General features: G+C 49.8%; 1 protein-coding gene across 1 annotated transcript in view; it reads right to left on the bottom strand.

Moving 5' to 3' along the window:
* Positions 1–21,985, bottom strand: part of LOC142249964 (flavin-containing monooxygenase 5-like) — a 255,743-nt gene that overhangs the window by 35,627 nt on the left and 198,131 nt on the right. The gene's annotated exons all lie outside the window — the stretch shown is intronic.

Raw genomic sequence — 21,985 nt, 5'->3', positions numbered from 1 at the left:
TTTATAAGCACGTCAATGCCAAAAATAAAAAAAAAATCACATGGCATCAGCTTCTTAAGAGGTGATAACAAGATAATTATGGAGGATAAAGGAAAGGCTAAGATATTAAACAGACACTTTTCATTTGTTTTCATCAATGAACTGAATGTTCCAGGCATCATTCAAGAAGGCATTAATCAAAGTTTACCACCTGACTAGTTTAATACAAGAGGAAGTATGGCTGTGCCTGAGCAAATTAAACAGACAAATCCTCCAGGCCAAATGGCATTCATCCACGGGTATTAAGGGAATTAAGCTCATTAATTGACAGACCGCTGTATCTCATCTTCTTAGACTCTTTTAACAGGGTTGGTGCTACAGGATTGGAGAATGGCTGAGGTGATACCAATATTTAAGAAAGGTAAGAAAGTTAATACAGGCGACTACTATCCAGTAAGTCTGACAACAGTAGTATAAAAAGTTTTTGAGGGCATTATAAGAGATGATCTGCAAAAATATACTGCAGAGAATACTATGATAATGGACAACTGACATGGATTTGTGAAAAATTAGTCATGTCTAACCAACATGTTGGGTTTCTATGAGGAGCTAAGGGCAAATATGGATGTTGATAATGCATATGATGTGATTTATCTGGACTTTGCAAAGTCATTTGTTACTGTTCCGCATAACAGCCTTATACTGAAATTCCAGAAGTAAGGACTGGGGGAAACTACATGCAGATGAGTAAGGATTTGGCTAAAAGATGGGAAACAATCGTTGTAAATGGTACATTCTCTAAATGGGCTTTAGTCATCAGAGGAGACCGCAGGGATCTGTGCTTGGACTGATTATTTTCAATCTCTTTATTAAAGACTTTCTAAATGTGATTAAGAGCAAAGTATTAGTGTTTGTGTGAAGCCCCACAGGTGCGGTGTAGCGGTGCATTACCTTTAGGGACTCCACGTGATGGGACGGTCTGGTCGCAGGTAGGGAACCTTCGTTTTGGGATTGTCGTGACGCCACTCTCAGGATTGCGGTCAGTGGAGACCGCCACTGCAGGTTAAGGGAAGCCTGGGGCTGATGGTGGGTGCAGTCAGTTGTAATAGCCTCCTGAGAGTGAGGCAAGCCCCAGGGCCCTGTGTAGGAGTGTGGAACCACAAGGCGCAGAATGACTCAAACACAAGCAGAATGTCTTTCAGGGGCTTTACTCACTGTTGATGGCAGGGTGAGTAACACGGGCGTAGCTGGGATGAACAAGGCTGGAACCAGGCGTCCTTCAGGCTGACTTGTGAGGGTGGCTACTGACTCGCCTTCCTTAGCCGTTTGGTTGTTTGTGGTAACCCCGACTTGCAGTCCCTACGGGGGGTCACCCAGGGAAGTTGCTGCTCCCCTCATTTCGTCCCGTTTGCTTGTAGCCTGGAGCAGGTCACTCCGGCTGCTAGCCTCCTGTGAACTATGGGCCCTCACTTTGCTATGTGGCTGCGGACTCTGTGGTGTTGTCTTGGGGGTTTGAAGTGCCCCCTCAGGCAGGTTTGGCAGAAAAAAGGTGAATCTATTTCTGCACTGGGACCTGTCAGCCGTTTGCGGGCCTGGTACCTCCCCAGCAGTCTCCTTACTCTGCCACCCGTTTGCTCTCTCTTTAGCCTTGGGTGGATTTCGAGTGGCACTACTAGGTGACCGATCTCCCCCGTCAGTAGTCACTGCGCGGACGCTGTTAGCTTGCAGCAGCTCCAGGGCCCTCCGTCTACTCTCCCTGAGCTCCACACTAAACCGGCTCACTTGTGGGACCTGCACGTCTGCTCTCTCTGCTGTCCTCTCACTAACTGCTTAACTCCTCCTCCTCTTTACTCCCTTTCCCCACTTGTGCCTGCCTACGCCACCTAGCAACCAAGCTCTCTACCACACCCCTTGAGTGGACATGGAGGCCACGCCCCCTCCTGGAAGTTCTCAGGAGTCTTCCCAAAAGTACAGTTAGGTCCAGAAATACTTGGACAGTGACAATTTTCGCGAGTTGGGCTCTGCATGCCACCACATTGGATTTGAAATGAAACCTCTACAACAGAATTCAAGTGCAGATTGTAACGTTTAATTTGAAGGTTTGAACAAAAATATCTGATAGAAATTGTAGGAATTGTACACATTTCTTTACAAACACTCCACATTTTAGGAGGTCAAAAGTAATTGGACAAATAAACCAAACCCAAACAAAATATTTTTATTTTCAATATTTTGTTGCGAATCCTTTGGAGGCAATCACTGCCTTAAGTCTGGAACCCATGGACATCACCAAACGCTGGGTTTCCTCCTTCTTAATGCTTTGCCAGGCCTTTAGAGCCGCAGCCTTCATGTCTTGCTTGTTTGTGGGTCTTTCCGTCTTAAGTCTGGATTTGAGCAAGTGAAATGCATGCTCAATTGGGTTAAGATCTGGTGATTGACTTGGCCATTGCAGAATGTTCCACTTTTTAGCACTCTTGAACTCCTGGGTAGCTTTGGCTGTATGCTTGGGGTCATTGTCCATCTGTACTATGAAGCGCCGTCCGATCAACTTTGCGGCATTTGGCTGAATCTGGGCTGAAAGTATATCCCGGTACACTTCAGAATTCATCCGGCTACTCTTGTCTGCTGTTATGTCATCAATAAACACAAGTGACCCAGTGCCATTGAAAGCCATGCATGCCCATGCCATCACGTTGCCTCCACCATGTTTTACAGAGGATGTGGTGTGCCTTGGATCATGTGCCGTTCCCTTTCTTCTCCAAACTTTTTTCTTCCCATCATTCTGGTACAGGTTGATCTTTGTCTCATCTGTCCATAGAATACTTTTCCAGAACTGAGCTGGCTTCATGAGGTGTTTTTCAGCAAATTTAACTCTGGCCTGTCTATTTTTGGAATTGATGAATGGTTTGCATCTAGATGTGAACCCTTTGTATTTACTTTCATGCAGTCTTCTCTTTACTGTTGACTTAGAGACAGATACACCTACTTCACTGAGAGTGTTCTGGACTTCAGTTTATGTTGTGAACGGGTTCTTCTTCACCAAAGAAAGTATGCGGCGATCATCCACCACTGTTGTCATCCGTGGACGCCCAGGCCTTTTTGAGTTCCCAAGCTCACCAGTCAATTCCTTCTTTCTCAGAATGTACCCGACTGTTGATTTTACTACTCCAAGCATGTCTGCTATCTCTCTGATGGATTTTTTCTTTTTTTTCAGCCTCAGGATGTTCTGCTTCACCTCAATTGAGAGTTCCTTAGACCGCATGTTGTCTGGTCAAAGCAACAGCTTCCAAATGCAAAACCACACACCTGTAATCAACCCCAGACCTTTTAACTACTTCATTGATTACAGGTTAACGAGGGAGACGCCTTCAGAGTTAATTGCAGCCCTTAGAGTCCCTTGTCCAATTACTTTTGGTCCCTTGAAAAAGAGGAGGCTATGCATTACAGAGCTATGATTCCTAAACCCTTTCTCCGATTTGGATGTGAAAACTCTCATATTGCAGCTGGGAGTGTGCACTTTCAGCCCATATTATATATATAATTGTATTTCTGAACATGTTTTTGTAAACAGCTAAAATAACAAAACTTGTGTCACTGTCCAAATATTTCTGGCCCTGACTGTACATGTGTGAGACCTGATTACTATGCGCCTGTGTAGTCACACCTCGGTCGGCCTTCTGGATTACCTGTATTGTACTGCCCCCAGAATGGGTGCAGTACTCAGTGGTGCCTGACCAGGTCAGTGGCGCCACATTTGCTGATGACACTAAAATATATAGGATATTAAAAAGTGACCTGGACAGTACAAAATTCCAAAATGGTCTGGATAAGATCTGTGAATGGGCAAACACTTTTTCAAATGAGAGTTCATGCTGATAAATGTAGAGTAATGCACCTAGGACAGAGTAATCCTATTGCTGCATATACATATAATGTAAGTACACTGAGAACTACAGAACAGGAGAAAGGCTTGAGTATTCTAGTTACAAGTGAGCTGAGCAGCAGTACTCAATGACAGGAAGCAGCTGCAAAGGCAAACAAGATTTTAAGGTACATAAATAGAGAGAAAATCCTGTGATCTCACCATATTGTTACCCCTCTATAAATCACTTGTAAGGCCACATCTAGAATATGGAATCAAGTTTTGGGCTCCACATTTTGAAACTGATATTTAGAAGTTAGGGTACATCGCCACAATCTGTGTTTGCAGCGTTTTGGTAGCAGAGTGTTTTAGCTGAGTCCAAAATGCTGCGTTGTACAGTACAAATCACAGAAATCCCATGTGGACTGTGCGTGTACGGCCCACAGTGAAATCTAACCTGTGATGCGTGTTTCTGAGCCGCAAGCATGTCAATTCTTTGCTGCGGAGTCGCAAGCTTCCTCTGCAGGGAGAACACAAGCGAGAGACTGCAGCGTCCCGAACCCTAATCGTGGGCATGGGCAGCTGCGGTGTCCTGGATTCTCCAGCGGAGGAAACTTGTGGCCCTGCAGGTCAGGAGTCAGGACCCACCGTGTCCAGGACGCAGCAGATCCTAATCATGGGCACGAACCCTTAGAGTCAATTCAAAGGCAAGCAACTAGATTATTACAAGGGATGGAAGGCCTCTATATAATAAGAGGTTGGAAAAGTTGGACTTGTTTAGCCTAGAAAAAAAAAATGTCTCAGAGGAGAGCTCATTTATGTGTATAAATATACTGTATTTGTGATCAATACAAAGGACTAATGTCGCGGGCGGAGGAGGGGACGCCGCGCTCTCCCACTGCTGCTCGGGTCCGGCTGCCGCGGCTGCTGCGGCCTGCTGCTGCTCGGTGGCTCGAGCGATGGGCCGGATCCCGGGGACTCTAGCGGCGCTCCTCGCCCATGAGTGAAAGGGGATTGGGTTTTGGGATAAAGTATATTGTCCGTGACGCCACCCACGGTTGTGGTGATTTGTTGACACCACCGCTGCTCTGTATGGGGATCCCGGGAGTGATGATGTGGAGCAGCCAGTTGTTGTGTCGTCCCTCCGTGGGTAGGGGTTGGTGATCCCGGGGCCCAGTGATGAAGTGGGAGATGCAGGGCTTGGTGGGCGCAGGGACGCGGGGGCAGCGCTGTGCCTTGCGGCACTGTGGTACTCACTCAGCCTGAGACGTTGACACAGTTTTTCGGTAAACCACACGGCTGGAAAGACGGTTCCCACGGACGGCTGCACTTGCTTTCCCAATAGGTGACGGTGATGTCCCTTTGTTCTGCACCTAATATTTCTGTGTTGGTAGCGATCGGTTCCCACCGGTAACCCGCTCCCCAGCTTGGATATGGGCCGGAGGAGCCCTACTTTGCCCGCAGGCGCTGGCCCTGAGAAACTGGTGCCCTGGCGGTGGCGGTGTCTCTCCTCAATGGTTGGCCTGTTGCCTTCAATCGGGACTTGGTTGTTTGGAGACAGACGTCCCCTTCACTGACGGATTTGGCAAATTATGGTGACTCCTAGCCTTGCCGGGGTCCGAGAGGCCCCTGCCCTGGTGCTGACTGTCCTTCGTATACCGCTCCAGACCGCCGGGCCACTACCCGTCCGCGGTCCTTCCAGCAACCTCCGAGCAGTCACCCCTCCAGACAATCACCGCCATTGCTGACGTTGCTGACTCTGTCCTGCACACAGCTGGACCAACTTCAGGCTTTTCTACTCTCACTTTTACTCTTTTCTTCTTTGTTCCACTACTACTTCACTTTCACTTCACTTAGCTCCTCTACCACTCCACTGTTTACTCCTTCTTGTCCAAACCCTATCTGCCTGGTTCTTCCCGCCTCCAGGGCTGTGTACTCCTCGGTGGGCGGAGCCAACCGCCTGGCCCACCCCCTGGTGGGAACATCAGCCCCTGGAGGAAGGCAACAAGGATTTTGGTAGCCTTGGTGTTCCTAACTGGGATGTAGGGTGTGGTGGTGTGATGACCTGTGACCCCTGGCTTGCCCAGGGCGTCACATTCCCCCTTAGCAAAATGCAGACTGTCCGCGGGCTGCCCATCCAACACCGGTTTTATTTTCTGTAAATATAAAAGTAAAACGGTAACATATATACATTTTTATTACTTCTTCCCATAACGGGAGGCACTTTTACTTAAACGTTGCAAAACGGTTCACGGTTACGGTTTCCGCTCTCTCCCATCCAAGCAACCTGGCCCTGATGCTGCCCCTAAAACCCAGGCAGCACCCCTTGTCCCCAAGTCCAGCACACGTTACCCGAGCGGGATCTGTCCTTCCCCTCCAGAGGGTAGCCACCGGTTCCTGTGGTGGCTGGGCCCCAGCCTGCTCTGCTGAGGGCCCTCCCTCCAACCTGCCTCTCCGGAGGCAGCAATTGCAGAAACGGTAAAGGTAAACAACTTATTTACAAGCCACTAACGTTTGTGGTTGCCCTGCAAGTTCACGGGCTTGTCCATGGAAAGTCCTCCATGCCAAACTTTTTAAACGGTCCCCACGGGGACAACGGTGCCGGCAACGGCCGGTTTTCTCAATCACGGTAAGACAATCAGATGACTTCTTCGGTTATTATTTTCATTTTTAAACTTTCAAACTTTTTCAAACAAACAAAACTCAGTGGTGGTCCCAACGGGGACTGGACAACGGTGCTCCGTTGCCCCTACTCCGGACTTTCAGCTTCCTCCGAGGGAGTGGGTGCAGGACTCACTCTGCTCTCCTGGCTGCCCCGCAGTTTGGCATCTAGGGCGAACCACTCCCTCTTTCCACAGTGCCGGGTATACTGCACTATGTCCCCCGGCATCAGGTTACGGCCGGGGTGCTCTTCGGGCAGGTGGGCATTCACATCCCGCCGGGCTACAAACACTTCAGCCTCCAGGCCCGGTTCATATATAAACCCGTAGCCCCGGCGGACATCAAACCGCCGCACCTGTCCTTCGTACAGCGGGCCCCGGACACGGAATGTTGCTTGCCGGAGGTTCTCCTTTTCCCTAATTGCTCGGGCCACCAGCTCCACCTTTTTCCTCTCTCTCTCTCCGATCTCCAGGCCCGGCGGTACCGGCTCCCTGTCCCAATACGGTGCTGCTGCGAGCTCCGGCGCACGGGTCGGGCCCCGCTGGACATCATGGACGTTGCCCACTGTCAGGGCTCTGGGCGGCAGGTCCCGCGGTGTCTTGGCCTTGGGCGCCGCCTTGCAGCGACAACCCGGCGCCACCTCAGCCGAGGTGTGGGGGAAGGGTACAGGGGCTTTCCGCGGCTGGGCCTTCGGCTCGGAACGGGTCATCGGCTCCGGCTCGGGGATCTTCTCAGGGGCTGCCTCCGGTGCAGACTTCGGGGCCTTCCATGGCAACACCTCCGGCTTGCTACGGGCTCCGGCTACAGGTCGGCCCGCCGGGGCGGGCATGCTGGGTATTGCTACCGGTTGCGGTGGCAGCGGGCCAAGTGGCGGGGTCACGGCCTCCGAGATGGGTGGCGAGGGAGGTAGCGGGGGGAGAGGGCTTGGACCGGATCCCTCAGCCGCAGCGACCGGTCCCTCGGGGACATAGGGGCGTGGGTCACTCACCCTCCCTTCCTCCGCCTCCTCCTCGCGTCTCCGCACGGTGGCTATAACGTCCGCCATGTCGGTCTCCCACTCCTCCATGAGGAGCTGCATCTTGACCTGCAGCCTTAGGTAGAGCTGCGCTGTCCGGATTTTCACCCACGCTGCGGTTCCCGGCGCGGGGGCTACGGTGTTTCGGGACGGCATCCACATTCCGCTGGCAACTCCTTCCAGGAACAGGGTGACTGCAGAGTCCTGGCGTCCCTGCTTTTATAGCTGCGCTCACATGCAGCCAGCCGCCATCGCGTCCCCCTTAGCTTCTTTCCGGCCACTCCTCTATTTGGGCGGAGTTTTGGCCTTCGCGCCTCTGCTACTTGAGAAGACGCTCGAGCGGGAACTTTTCGCGCCAAAGATGGTGACTTCCGAAATTTTTCAGCCGGATACCTCCGGCGGTCACAAGGCGCACCTCTACCCAACGGCAGAGCGGTAAGATCCTGTTCGCGAAGCCAAGTTGTCGCGGGCGGAGGAGGGGACGCCGCGCTCTCCCACTGCTGCTCGGGTCCGGCTGCCGCGGCTGCTGCGGCCTGCTGCTGCTCGGTGGCTCGAGCGATGGGCCGGATCCCAGGGACTCTAGCGGCGCTCCTCGCCCGTGAGTGAAAGGGGATTGGGTTTTGGGATAAAGTATATTGTCCGTGACGCCACCCACGGTTGTGGTGATTTGTTGACACCACCGCTGCTCTGTATGGGGATCCCGGGAGTGATGATGTGGAGCAGCCAGTTGTTGTGTCGCCCCTCCGTGGGTAGGGGTTGGTGATCCCGGGGCCCAGTGATGAAGTGGGAGATGCAGGGCTTGGTGGGCGCAGGGACGCGGGGGCAGCGCTGTGCCTTGCGGCACTGTGGTACTCACTCAGCCTGAGACGTCGACACAGTTTTTCGGTAAACCACACGGCTGGAAAGACGGTTCCCACGGACGGCTGCACTTGCTCTCCCAATAGGTGACGGTGATGTCCCTTTGTTCTGCACCTAATATTTCTGTGTTGGTAGCGATGGGTTCCCACCGGTAACCCGCTCCCCGGCTTGGATATGGGCCGGAGGAGCCCTACTTTGCCCGCAGGCGCTGGCCCTGAGAAACTGGTGCCCTGGCGGTGGCGGTGTCTCTCCTCAATGGTTGGACTGTTGCCTTCAATCGGGACTTGGTTGTTTGAAGACAGACGTCCCCTTCACTGATGGATTTGGCAAATTATGGCGACTCCTTGCCTTGCCGGGGTCCGAGAGGCCCCTGCCCTGGTGCTGACTGTCCTTCGTATACCGCTCCAGACCTCCGGGCCACTACCCGTCCGCGGTCCTTCCAGCAACCTCCGAGCAGTCACCCCTCCAGACAATCACCGCCGTTGCTGACCTTGCTGACTCTGTCCTGCACACAGCTGGACCAACTTCAGGCTTTTCTACTCTCACTTTTACTCTTTTCTTCTTTGTTCCACTACTACTTCACTTTCACTTCACTTAGCTCCTCTACCACTCCACTGTTTACTCTTTCTTGTCCAAACCCTATCTGCCTGGTTCTTCCCGCCTCCAGGGCTGTGTACTCCTCGGTGGGCGGAGCCCACCGCCTGGCCCACCCCCTGGTGTGAACATCAGCCCCTGGAGAAAGGCAACAAGGATTTTGGTAGCCTTGGTGTTCCTAACTGGGATGTAGGGTGTGGTGGTGTGATGACCTGTGACCCCTGGCTTGCCCAGGGCGTCACACTAACAGATAACTTATCCCTTCCACTGATGGGTGGAAGAAAGGCGTATCCCATAGCTTAATATAAAATGTTCATGCTGACCCAAAATAGGAAAGGACATCTTTTATTGTCAGGGAAACTCAAGCAGAGATGGTTATTTTAATGTTTTATTTAGTGTGCATTGAGATCTTCTAGGTTACCAAAAAAACTAGGACTACAATAAAGAGAGGAGGAATGTAAGAGTGGGGGACTATTACTTTTGTGTACCTTCACCTGCAGACACAAATCGTGTTATTGTATTGTAGTGTTGTGTAATATGAATAATATTTTTTGTATGTAATATGCTAGGTGAACTGTGAATTATTGTAATGTGTTCCTGTGATACGTAATGTTGATATTTTGTAATGTGAAGTATGGCTTAGCACTTGTGTGGGAAGTTACCAGACCAAAGAATAAGCAAAAGTTAAATGTTGGGACTAACCCACAATGAGAGGGACTAGTCAAAAGGAAGGAACTCATTCTAGAAGAGTCAGTTCAGTTTAGGGATGGAAGATCTAGTGAGAGTCCACTACGAACAGAGTTTGTAGGTCGTGAAGGTCGCAAACAGTTGGTGGCTTGTGTGAGTAATGTGCAGAAAGGAGACTGGAGATAAGATTACTCAAACTTTATGGGTTGATTGAGACACATAGTGTAAAAAGTATTGAAACGAGAAACCAATCCTTGAACAGAACAGCCCCAGACAATAAGAGCTAGAGGACAGGACTCTAATGGCCAGGCCAATAAGCTGTCAAGTTAACAGGTTCACTCTAACTGTAATGTAACTGAAGTTTGCTAATACGAGTGGATTCTCCAGGAGCATCTGAGAGCACAATGTTCTACACTAACCATGGTGATGGGAACCCGATCCTCATCCCTGTAGGGAGACTAAACGTGGAACTTCTACAAGGCGAAGTCACCGTTACGAGCTGTACTATAACACTGGGCTGGGTTGTGCTGAAACTCACAAACCAGTAAGATCTGAAGTAACGCAGTGGGAACTAGGACTGTGTCTGAATATTCCTTGTAGAACTGTAACGTGATGGAAGATATGTGCCCTCTGTCTGAAGTGTAAAGTTGTGGCAGAGAATGAAATGTTGAGTTGTTTGTAACAAACTGTTAGCTCTTAGCTCCTTGTGAGTATGAGTTATCATTGGATCCTGTCCAGCAGACGTCAGCTGCAGTATGCAGCCTGCATGGATTCACAGCCCATATAACAAGCCCACACATCCAGAAAGTACCAGCTTTTCCATGTAGCGTGATGGGGTGTCCGGAGTCAATCCCTCAACCACGACACTCTATAGAAGTCTGAATACATTTTGTGGACAAATTAAGAAGTAACACATATTATTGATTTGTGCTTATGGTCCTAATAAAGAGACAATACATATGTTTGACATTAATAATCTCTCTAAAGTCAAAAGTTATTTATAGTCAAGTTGTCTATTTAGTTTATACAGTCACTGAACAAAACAACGAAGAATCAGAAACATACAGATGTAAAGATAAATATATCAACAGACAGACTAATGAATACTGAATTTATAATCAAGAATAAACATATCAGGCATACAAGTCTGCATGGGAACTAAACCTAATGAGAATGACCCTCGGGTATGAAGCAAAATATAAAGGCAGAGGAAAAAAAGTGATGGTTTGATGCTGTGTTTCTGTACTGATGGGGTTATATGGATGTATTTCTGTACTGCTGTTGGTTCTAATGATGAATTTCTGTACTGCTGGTGGTTCTAGTGATGAATTTTTGCACTACTGTTGGTTATGATGCTGTGCTTCTCTAGAGATGGGGGTTCTAATTATGTATTTTATTTCTGTACCTCTGGTAGTTCTGGTGATGTATTTCTGTACTGTGTTTAGTTCTGATCCTGTACATAAGTAACAATTCATAATTTGTTAGATTACATTATACAGGGCTCTATCAAGAGGTTGTCCACTACTTTAACTTTGATGATCTATCTTTAAGATAGGTCATCAATGTCTGATCAGCTGGAGCCAACACCCGGTACCTCGCTAATCAGCTGTTCTCGGTGTCAGCGGCAGCAGCAAGTGGCCAGAAATATAGAGTTCTGGATCTGCTCAATCTTCTGATAATGGACGGAGCAGGGTACTGCATATCCACCGCATTGATTTGAATGGGAGGTGGATGTGCAGTACCTTGCCATGGCCACTATCAGAAGACAGAGCAGATCCAGAACTGAGCATTTCCGGCTGCCTGGTACTCTCACCACCACCTAGAACAGCCAATTGACATGGGTACCGGACCCTAGCCGATCAGACATTAAGGACCTAAGTAAGTGGACAACCTCTTTAAAAAAGTATTGTGCCTTCTCAGAAGTTAAGAGTTAATGTTTTTATTTATGTTAAGAGCATTAAAGGGGCTGTCCAAGTTTGGGATGAATCTGTTGTTACTATGTGACTGCTGACTTCAGAATTCAAATAGCACAGGCACTGTGTAACACCCATTGTGACATCCCTGCACTTTCCTGCCCCCCTCTCAGGCAGGGACGTTGGTTCGCTCACCTCTCTGGACCTCCTGCAGTTGCTGTCCCATCCCCGCTCCATGCTGCTGCCTTCCAGAGCCTGTGTGCACATCACAGGCATCATGGTTCTGCCCGAAGGACGGGCGCGAGGCCACGGCCCTTTCCTTAAAGGCCAGCTGAAAAGCTGCAGATATTTAACGCACTTGCCCCTTAAAGGAGTTGTCCGACATAAACTCAAACATTTTTGTTAAGCTAATCTGTGCTGTATTGTCATATAAAACACCCCTACATTGTTATTTTTTGTTTTCTAACTTTTGTTCCTCTTGAATTATCCCTTTATTCTCTGCAGCTCCTTGTTTACATTCAGCTCCAGAAAACATGATAACTTCCTGTGCTAAACCTCCCAGTCACAGCTGGCACCGCCCGCCCTCAGTGTCCAGCCTCGCCCCCTGCCCGCCCCCTGCACACACATTCCCGGTCAGTATTCTACCCCAACACCTGACCTGTTATTACTAAAGCATTGCAAATAACAGCCCCACATAGGGCTCTGTACCACACACACATAGAGCTCTGCACCGCACACACACATATGGCTCTGCACCACACACACATAGGGCTCTGCACCGCGCACACACACATATGGCTCTGCACCACACACAGATAGGGATCTGCACCACACACACATAGGGCTCTGCACCACACACACACATATGGTTCTGCACCGCACACACACATATGGTTCTGCACCGCACACACACACACACATAGGGCTCTGCACCGCACACACACATAGGGCTCTGCACCGCACACACATAGGGCTCTGCACCGCAAACACATAGGGCTCTGCACCGCACACACACATAGGGCTCTGCAGACCACACACACACATATGGCTCTGCACCGCACACACACATAGGGCTCTGCACCGCACACACACATAGGGCTCTGCACCGCACACACACATAGGGCTCTGCACCGCACACACACATAGGGTTCTGCACCACACACACACATAGGGCTCTGCACCGCACACACACATAGGGCTCTGCACTGCACACACACATAGGGCTCTGCACTGCACACACACATAGGGCTCTGCACCCCCCCCCACACGGCGCTCTGTACCAACGCCCCCACCATCGTTCTGCACCGACCCCCCCTACCCCCATAGGGAACACATGTAGGGAATACATGCTTACCCCTCCTCGGTCCCCGCTGCTCCACGTTCGCACGCTGTCTGTGCTCTGGCCATATCAGCACAGTAGTGACGTCACCGCTGTCCTAAACTGTCAGACACAGACTGCACGGGCAGTGATGAGAAGTTGCGCTCCCTCTCATCAGTGCTTTCAAATGTATCGGCATCTGTGATCTATGATGCCAGTACATTTGAATGTGCGATCCTGAGCAGGGGGCCCGGTGCTGACGCTGACACCACGGCAGCCGCTGCCAGGCCCCTCGACCAGGTCACGGGTCCCACAGCAGTGGTGGGGGAGGTTGCGGGGAGAGTACGGGGTGCGGGGAATGTGTGGGAGGGTGCAGGGAAGGGGGGCGGGGACTCACGCACTGTACAGCCCAGCAGGGCGGCAACATGCTGTTCCCAGATTTGCATGTCAACATGGTCCTGCTCACGTTGACATGAAATGACCGGAAGCAGCAAAATCGTGGCAGGAGCGGTCACATGACCACTCTGAGCTGGGGGAGAGGGGCTGACAGCAGGGCAGGTAAGTGCTCACTATCTACTTACCTGCCCCAATGTAGCCTAATAGGGTAATACTAAAAAAAAAGCAAATTAAGCCGGATAACTCCTTTAAGGGAACTGTATGGGCAATGAGTTGGTCATATTGCTAGTTGTCAGATCTCATAGTACTGTTGCGAATATTGTGTGTCACATAGTCACATGCTGACTAGACTTGCAAGGCATCGCTCAATCAAAATGAATTGAGTGAGGCTGAATACGTTTAGTTGGAATGTGACCAGAAGTATAAAATCTCATACTTGAGCTCATATGACAGTCTACTTTCGCCACTGGCATGGGAAAATCATAAAAGTGTGCAGGGCACGCTGTGAGAATTCACAAGATGCAGACTTTCATCTCAAACCTGAACAATTCCTTTAATTATAACATTTTGCAGGGTAGCATCGCCAGTTCTAACAGTGTGTAATATACTCCCTGTCAGGATTCAGCTATGCTTGCTCATTCCAGCAGTCATCACTAGAGATGAGCGAACCGGTCCCGGTTCGGCTCGAGGTCGGTTCGCCGAACGGAGGTCCCGTTCGAGTTCGGCTCGTCGAACGTTCGACGAACCGAACTCAAACTGCATAGGAAACAATGGCAGGCAATCACAAACACATAAAAACACCTAGAAAACACCCTCAAAGGTGTCCAAAAGGTCACAAACAACTCACAACACAGTACAAACACATGGGAAAGTGACAAGGACATATACTTATGCAAAAACAAAAGAGCTGGACAAGGAAAAAGAGGAGGAGACACAGATATAGGCATGGCACGCCCTTCTAAAGTCATGTAAAACACCGCAAGGTGACTCCAAGCGGAGTCTCCCTTTTTTCCAAAAATTGGGCCCCACACACACCCACCCATTCAGTGGCAGCACTTGTGCCCCAGTTGTACACTTCACAGCTAGATTTGCATCAAGCACATTCAAAAATACGCCATAATTAACCGTCCCCAGCATGACACCGGGGTAGGTAGATAAAGTCTTTGCTGAACCATGACTTGTTCATCTTGGCTTCTTTTAAAAACAATGTAAGCAAGGGTTACTCCAAGCGGAGTCTCCCTTTTTTTCCAAAAATTGTGCCCCACACACACCCACCCATTCAGTGGCAGCACTTGTGCCCTAGTTGTACACTTCACAGCTAGATTTGCATCAAGCACATTCCAAAATACGCCGTTCTTATCCGTCCCCAGGATGACACCGGGGTAGGTAGCAAAGTCTTTCCTGATCCCAGCTCTGTTCATCTTGGCTTCTTTTAAAAACACAGCAAGCAAGGGTTACTCCAAGCGGAGTCTCCCTTTTTTCCAAAAATTGGGCCACACACACACCCACCCCATCAGTGGCAGCACTTGGGCCCTAGTTGCAAACAGGATGTTTTGATTTGCATCAAGCACATTCAAAAATACGCCATAATTAACCGTCCCCAGCATGACACCGGGGTAGGTAGATAAAGTCTTTGCTGAACCATGACTTGTTCATCTTGGCTTCTTTTAAAAACAATGTAAGCAAGGGTTACTCCAAGCGGAGTATCCCTTTTTTTCCAAAAATTGTGCCCCACACACACCCACCCATTCAGTGGCAGCACTTGTGCCCTAGTTGTACACTTCACAGCTAGATTTGCATCAAGCACATTCCAAATCCACAAGCATTTACTCTCCCCAGGATGACACAGGGGTTGTAAATTCCTTCTGGATCCATGACTTGTTCATTTTGATGAACGTTAGTCTGTCCACATTGTCACTGGACAGACGCGTGCGCTTATCTGTCAGCACACACCCAGCAGCACTGAAGACACGTTCAGAGACAACGCTGGCAGCTGGACACGACAAAATCTCCAAGGCGTAAGTTGAGAGCTCTGGCCATTTTTCTAGGTTTGAAGCCCAAAAGGAGCAAGGCTCCATTTGCAAAGTCATGGCATCGATGTTCATTTGGAGATACTCCTGTATCATCCTCTCCAGCCGTTGACTATGTGTCAGACTTGTTGTCTCTGGTGGCCTTGCAAAGGAGGGTCTAAAAAAATTATGAAAAGATTCCATAAAATTGCTGTTACCAGCACCAGATACAGTCCTACTGGTACGTGTAGACTGTTGAAGATGACGAGACCGTCCCATGTTTGTCAAGTTACAACTGGGAGATTCATCCATCAGGGTGATCTGCCCCACCTCTGCATCTCGTTGGCCCAGGCTATACGTCATGACGTATTGCACCAGGGCACGGCGGTGCTGCCACAGTCGCTGTAACATGTGGAGAGTTGAATTCCAGCGTGTCGCCACATCGCATTTCAGGCGATGAACCGGCAGGCCGAAAGACTTCTGGAGCGATGCAAGTCGCTCAGCTGCGGCGCTTGAACGGCGGAAGTGAGCAGACAGTTTTCGTGCCCTGTTCAGAAGGCCATCTAGGCCGGGATACTGTGTTAAAAATTGCTGCACGACAAGGTTCAACACGTGAGCCATACAAGGTACGTGTGTCACCTTGCCCAGGCGAAGGGCCGCACCCAGGTTTGCAGCATTGTCGCACACGGCCTTACCAGGCTGCAGGTTGAGTGGAGACAACCATTTATTAAACTCGGACCGCAGAGCTGACCACAACTCCTCAGCTGTGTGACTCTTATTCCCAAGACATGTCAAGCTAAAGACCGCCTGATGCCGTTGCGCTCTGCTGCCAGCATAGTAATGAGGGGTGCGTGATTCCTTCTGCGCAGTGAGAACGCTGGTGGCCTGACCAGGCAGGCTTGGGGCGGAGGTGGAGGACCCAGATGAGGTGGAGGATGCAGAAGCAGTGGCGGAACTTGGACAGACAGAGGATTGACACACAAGTCGTGGGGACGGCAAGACTTGTGCAGCAGACCCTTCACCATCTATCACCATAGTTACCCAGTGCCCAGTCAGCGACATGTAACGTCCCTGTCCATGCTTACTGGTCCAGGTATCGGTGGTGAAATGCACCCGTTCACACACAGAGTTTCTCAAGGAAGCGGTGATGTTGTGTGCGACATGCTGGTGTAGCGCGGGCACACCTTTCTTAGAGAAGTAGTGGCGACTAGGCATCTGGTACTGGGGCACAGCGACAGACATAAGGTCTCTAAAATCCTGTGTGTCCACTAGGCGGAAAGGCAGCATTTCTGTAGCCAACAGCTTACAGAGGGATAGAGTCAACCTCTTAGCTTTGTCATGGGTCGCAGGAAATGGCCTTTTATTTGTCCACATCTGAGGGACAGAGATCTGGCTGCTGTGTGTAGACGGTGTTGAGTAGGGTGTCCCTGGAAAAATGCAGGTTTGTGAGGAAAGTGCAGGCAGAGACATGATGTTGCCTTCATCCAAAGTTGGTGCTATCGATGTCTGAGAGAGCTGTACACACTCACTTGTTTCCCCTTCCAAAACAACTGACGACCTACCAAGCAAACTGCCTGTTGCGGTTACAGTGGTGGAAGTTGTGGGTGGAAAAACAGGTGTGACAGCTGTCCCCACAGTCCTAGAAGATGACGAGCGCGCGGATGCACTGGAAGGGGCAGGCGGTGGATGGTTCGCTCCGCTAGGCCGCATTGCAGCACGGTGAGCTTCCCACCGGGCCATATGATATTTATTCATGTGACAATTCATGGAAGAAGTTGTCAAACTGCTGAGGTTTTGACCTCTACTAAGAGAACCATGACAAATTTTACAGATCACATATTTTGGGCGTTCTTTTTCTATGTCAAAAAAGGACCAGGCTAGGCAAGGCTTAGAGGCCATGCGACCTGTTGATCCACCCCGAATAATGCTCAGAGGCACAGTGGTGGCTGAGGATGCAGTTGTAGACGTGCTACCAGTACTCCGACTCTGTCCAGGAAGGCGCAAGGTAACTTCGTCATCAGTTGCATCCTCCTCCACCACCTCTGTTGACCTCCTCGAGTGCCTGACTGTGGGTTGACAGTAGGTAGGATCTAGAACTACATCATCAATTGTTGTGTTTGCACTCCCCTCCCCCTCAGACCGAGCCTCTTCTTGCCCTGACCGAATATTTAAGTTGTCATCCCAATCGGGTATCTGAGTCTCATCTTCATCAGTATGTTCCTCATTGTCTATAACCACAGGTGTTACAGTTTGTGACAAAGGGTCAACATTATGCTCCGAAACTTGGTCCTCACGGCCTGAATCAGAGTCACAAAGGTTCTGGGCATCACTGCAGACCATTTCCTGTTCTGTACTCACTGTAGCTTGGGAGCAGACCTCTGATTCCCAGGCTATAGTGTGACTGAACAGCTCTGCAGACTCAGCCATCTCAGTTCCACCATACTGTGCAGGGCTGATGGAGACTTCAGAGCTGGGAGAAATCAAGTTTGATTGGGATGACAACTCAGAGGACTGGTGTTTTTTGGATGCGGTACTTGAAGTGGCTGAGAGGGCACTTGTTGGACCACTTGAGATCCATTCAAGCATTTTCCTTTTTTGCCCATCATCTACCTTTGTTCCTGTTGTTCGTGTCCGTAAAAAAGGGAGCACATCGGATTGTCCACGGTAAGTAGTAGACATCTTACTTTTGCTGGTAGATGGTCTATCTTCAGCAGATGATAATGGAGCTTTGCCACCTTCCCCACGGACAAAACCTTTTTTGCCTTTTCCACCACGCCTCTTCCCCTTTCCACCAGCATCTGTCATTTTGCCACTCATGTTGATTGCGACAAGATTGTGCACTGAAAATGTGGTAGTAAAAATTGAGAGGTGGTGTAGATTGCAGTGGTGGTCTAGCTTTATTAACAGCAAAATAAACAACAATAAGTACAGTTGGAATAAATCTGTGAATTTGCACTTTTTATATGATGCATGCCATTTTCAGATCGTGCTGGCTCCCCTCTCTCTCTGTTTGGTTGTAGTTATGCTACAAATGTCTGGTGGCTGGTCACCACCATGCTATGCACCCCTGATCTTGGTTTGCAATATATTCCTCCTGTTGGTAGCTGTACACATTCAGTTGCCTCACCCTTTCCACAGGCATTGCTAATTAAGCACCATACTTAGATCTGGTCCGCCTTTATCAATGGTTGCTCTCTGGCACTGGGAGGGTCAGTTCTGATATAGTCCTGGTATGTGTAGAGCTTGCTCCACATGCTGGGACCTGGGCTGGCCTCTATCCACAATTGCCTCTTTTGCAACATAGAAGCGGTTATATATACAGGTTACAGGTATGTGTGCTCCATTATGGTTCTGCTTTTAACTTTATCTAGGAGGCCGCATGGCACATGAAATACAGAATATAGAGTAGGACCCCCCTATTGAGATTTGCCGTGACGTTGGCAGGGGTGGCTCAAAGAATTGATCAATTATTTGCTAAAAATCTCATTTATATTACAGTACTGTTGGAATAAATCTGTGAATTTGCACTTTTTATATGATGCATGCCATTTTCAGATCGTGCTGGCTCCCCTCTCTCTCTGTTTGGTTGTAGTTATGCTACAAATGTCTGGTGGCTGGTCACCACCATGCTATGCACCCCTGATCTTGGTTTGCAATATATTCCTCCTGTTGGTAGCTGTACACATTCAGTTGCCTCACCCTTTCCACAGGCATTGCTAATTAAGCAGCATACTTAGATCTGGTCCGCCTTTATCAATGGTTGCTCTCTGGCACTGGGAGGGTCAGTTCTGATATAGTCCTGGTATGTGTAGAGCTTGCTCCACATGCTGGGACCTGGGCTGGCCTCTATCCACAATTGCCTCTTTTGCAACATAGAAGCGGTTATATATACAGGTTACAGGTATGTGTGCTCCATTATGGTTCTGCTTTTAACTTTATCTAGGAGGCCGCATGGCACATGAAATACAGAATATAGAGTAGGACCCCCCTATTGAGATTTGCCGTGACGTTGGCAGGGGTGGCTCAAAGAATTGATCAATTATTTGCTAAAAATCTCATTTATATTACAGTACAGTTGGAATAAATCTGTGAATTTGCACTTTTTATATGATGCATGCCATTTTCAGATCGTACTGGCTCCCCTCTCTCTCTAGCTTTATTAACAGCAGAATAATAAAGAATAAATATCCCTGACAATGCAACTACGGCCCTTAAACTGGCAGCAAAAATTGCTAGTATAATGGCTTAGTTATAATGAGTTGGAGTGTGCAATGCAGGCAGACGTGCTCTGCAAATGTCTTTGCACTAGTGGGACTATAGCAAAGTCCAATAGCCACATTTAGGATGCCACTAGGTACACTGAGTGTTTGCTAGTATAATGGCTTAGTTATAATGAGTTGGAGTGTGCAATGCAGGCAGACGTGCTCTGCAAATGTCTTTGCACTAGTGGGACTATAGCAAAGTCCAATAGCCACGTTTAGGATGCCACTAGGTACACTGAGTGTTTGCTAGTATAATGGCTTAGTTATAATGAGTTGGAGTGTGCAATGCAGGCAGACGTGCTGCAAATGTCTTTGCACTAGTGGGACTATAGCAAAGTCCAATAGCCACGTTTAGGATGCCACTAGGTACACTGAGTGTTTGCTAGTATAATGGCTTAGTTATAATGAGTTGGAGTGTGCAATGCAGGCAGACCTGCTCTGCAAATGTCTTTGCACTAGTGGGACTATAGCAAAGTCCAATAGCCACGTTTAGGATGCCACTAGGTACACTGAGTGTTTGCTAGTATAATGGCTTAGTTATAATGAGTTGGAGTGTGCAATGCAGGCAGACGTGCTGCAAATGTCTTTGCACTAGTGGGACTATAGCAAAGTCCAATAGCCACGTTTAGGATGCCACTAGGTACACTGAGTGTTTGCTAGTATAATGGCTTAGTTATAATGAGTTGGAGTGTGCAATGCAGGCAGACGTGCTCTGCAAATGTCTTTGCACTAGTGGGACTATAGCAAAGTCCAATAGCCACGTTTAGGATGCCACTAGGTACACTGAGTGTTTGCTAGTATAATGGATTAGTTATAATGAGTTGGAGTGTGCAATGCAGGCAGACGTGCTGCAAATGTCTTTGCACTAGTGGGACTATAGCAAAGTCCAATAGTGTCACGGCCAGGTGGACGGGCAGACCCAGGAGGTGGATCCACTGGGCCGAACTCCTAGATGGTAGTAAAGAGTCCGGTAGCTGGAACACTATAAACAGCAGAACAGTCCGTGCACACGAGTATAGCGGAGAAGTCCCTGGGACCACGGAGTCAAGGGTGGTAGTCCGGGTGACGCAGCTCAGGTTCGGAAGCCGAGATGATGTCAGGCGGGGTCCGGAACCTTTGGAGCGAGATGACGGGTCACCGCAGGGATCCGAGATGGTGCGGACTGTCAGGATGGCAGATGGACAGCGTTCGGGGTTCAGGATACGGCAGGACTGGATGGCGAGGCAGGCACGGCTCTACAAGAGAGATAGGTGAGTATATGCACAGAGACACCAGGAGACCTGACTCCTAGCTTAGGAAACACGAAGATCAGGCCCCGCCCCCTTGGACAATAAACCCCTTTATACCCTGTACCTGTTTAGCCTCATTTCCTGTTAATGGACGCTGGCCCTTTAAGAAAGGGTCAGTGACCGCGCGCGCGCCCTAATGCGCATGCGCGCGGCCCGGGTGCCAGAAGCCAGGGAAGGAAGCTGAGAGGAGGACGCAGGGGAGCCGGCCAGGGCCTGGGAAGCCGTCGGGCGCCGGGATCGGAGACCAGGGGACCTGGGAAGGACGGGCACCGGAGGCTGGAGAGCGGGGAGCGTGGCAGGTGAGCCGGGGAGCGGGGCTGAGGACCCGGGGAGCAGAACAGAGGACCCGGGAAGGGGAGCCGAGGACCCGGGGAGCGTGACAGTACCCCCCTCCCCACGCCCCCCTCCCCGCAACCGGGACATGAAGGCACGGATCAGAGGAGTTCCTACGTTCTCCCTGGGCTCCCAGGACCTATCCTCAGGACCATACCCTTCCCAGTCCACCAGGAAGAACTGTCGACCTCGTACGGTCTTCATGGCCACGATATCCCTTACCGCATAGATGTCGTCATCGGCAATAGGTGGAGGAGCCGGACTGGCAGCAGCGGAGAAGGGACCAAGGACAACCGGCTTGAGCAGGGAGACGTGGAATGAGTTGGGTATCCTCATCGTGGCCGGGAGCTGTAGCTTGTAGGAGACCTCATTGATCTTGTTGAGGACTTTAAACGGCCCAATGTAGCGAGGACCCAGCTTGTATGATGGTATCTTCAGGCGGACGTACTGGGAAGCAAGCCAGACGAGATCTCCAGGAGAGAAACACGGAGGGTCCAGACGTTTCTTGTCTGCGTGTCTTTTCATCCGCAGGGAAGCACGCCCAAGGGACGCTTTGACAGAGTCCCAAATGGTTGCAAAGTCACGGGCTACTGTATCTGCAGCAGGGACATCCGAAGAAGGGGATACAGGCAATGGGATGGAAGGCTGAAGTCCGTAAACGACATGGAAGGGAGAGCTGGAGGACGACTCACTGATGTGGTGGTTGTGGGAGAATTCAGCCCAAGGAAGAAGAGCGGACCAGTCGTCGTGATGGGCGTTAACATAGTGACGTAAGAAAGAGGTCAAGATTTGATTGACCCTCTCTACCT

This window comes from Anomaloglossus baeobatrachus, chromosome 8, assembly GCF_048569485.1.
Source record: "Anomaloglossus baeobatrachus isolate aAnoBae1 chromosome 8, aAnoBae1.hap1, whole genome shotgun sequence".
Lineage (NCBI taxonomy): Eukaryota > Metazoa > Chordata > Amphibia > Anura > Aromobatidae > Anomaloglossus > Anomaloglossus baeobatrachus.
The sequence above is the reverse complement of the archived record's forward strand: the minus strand, read 5'-3'. Positions and strand labels throughout refer to the sequence as shown.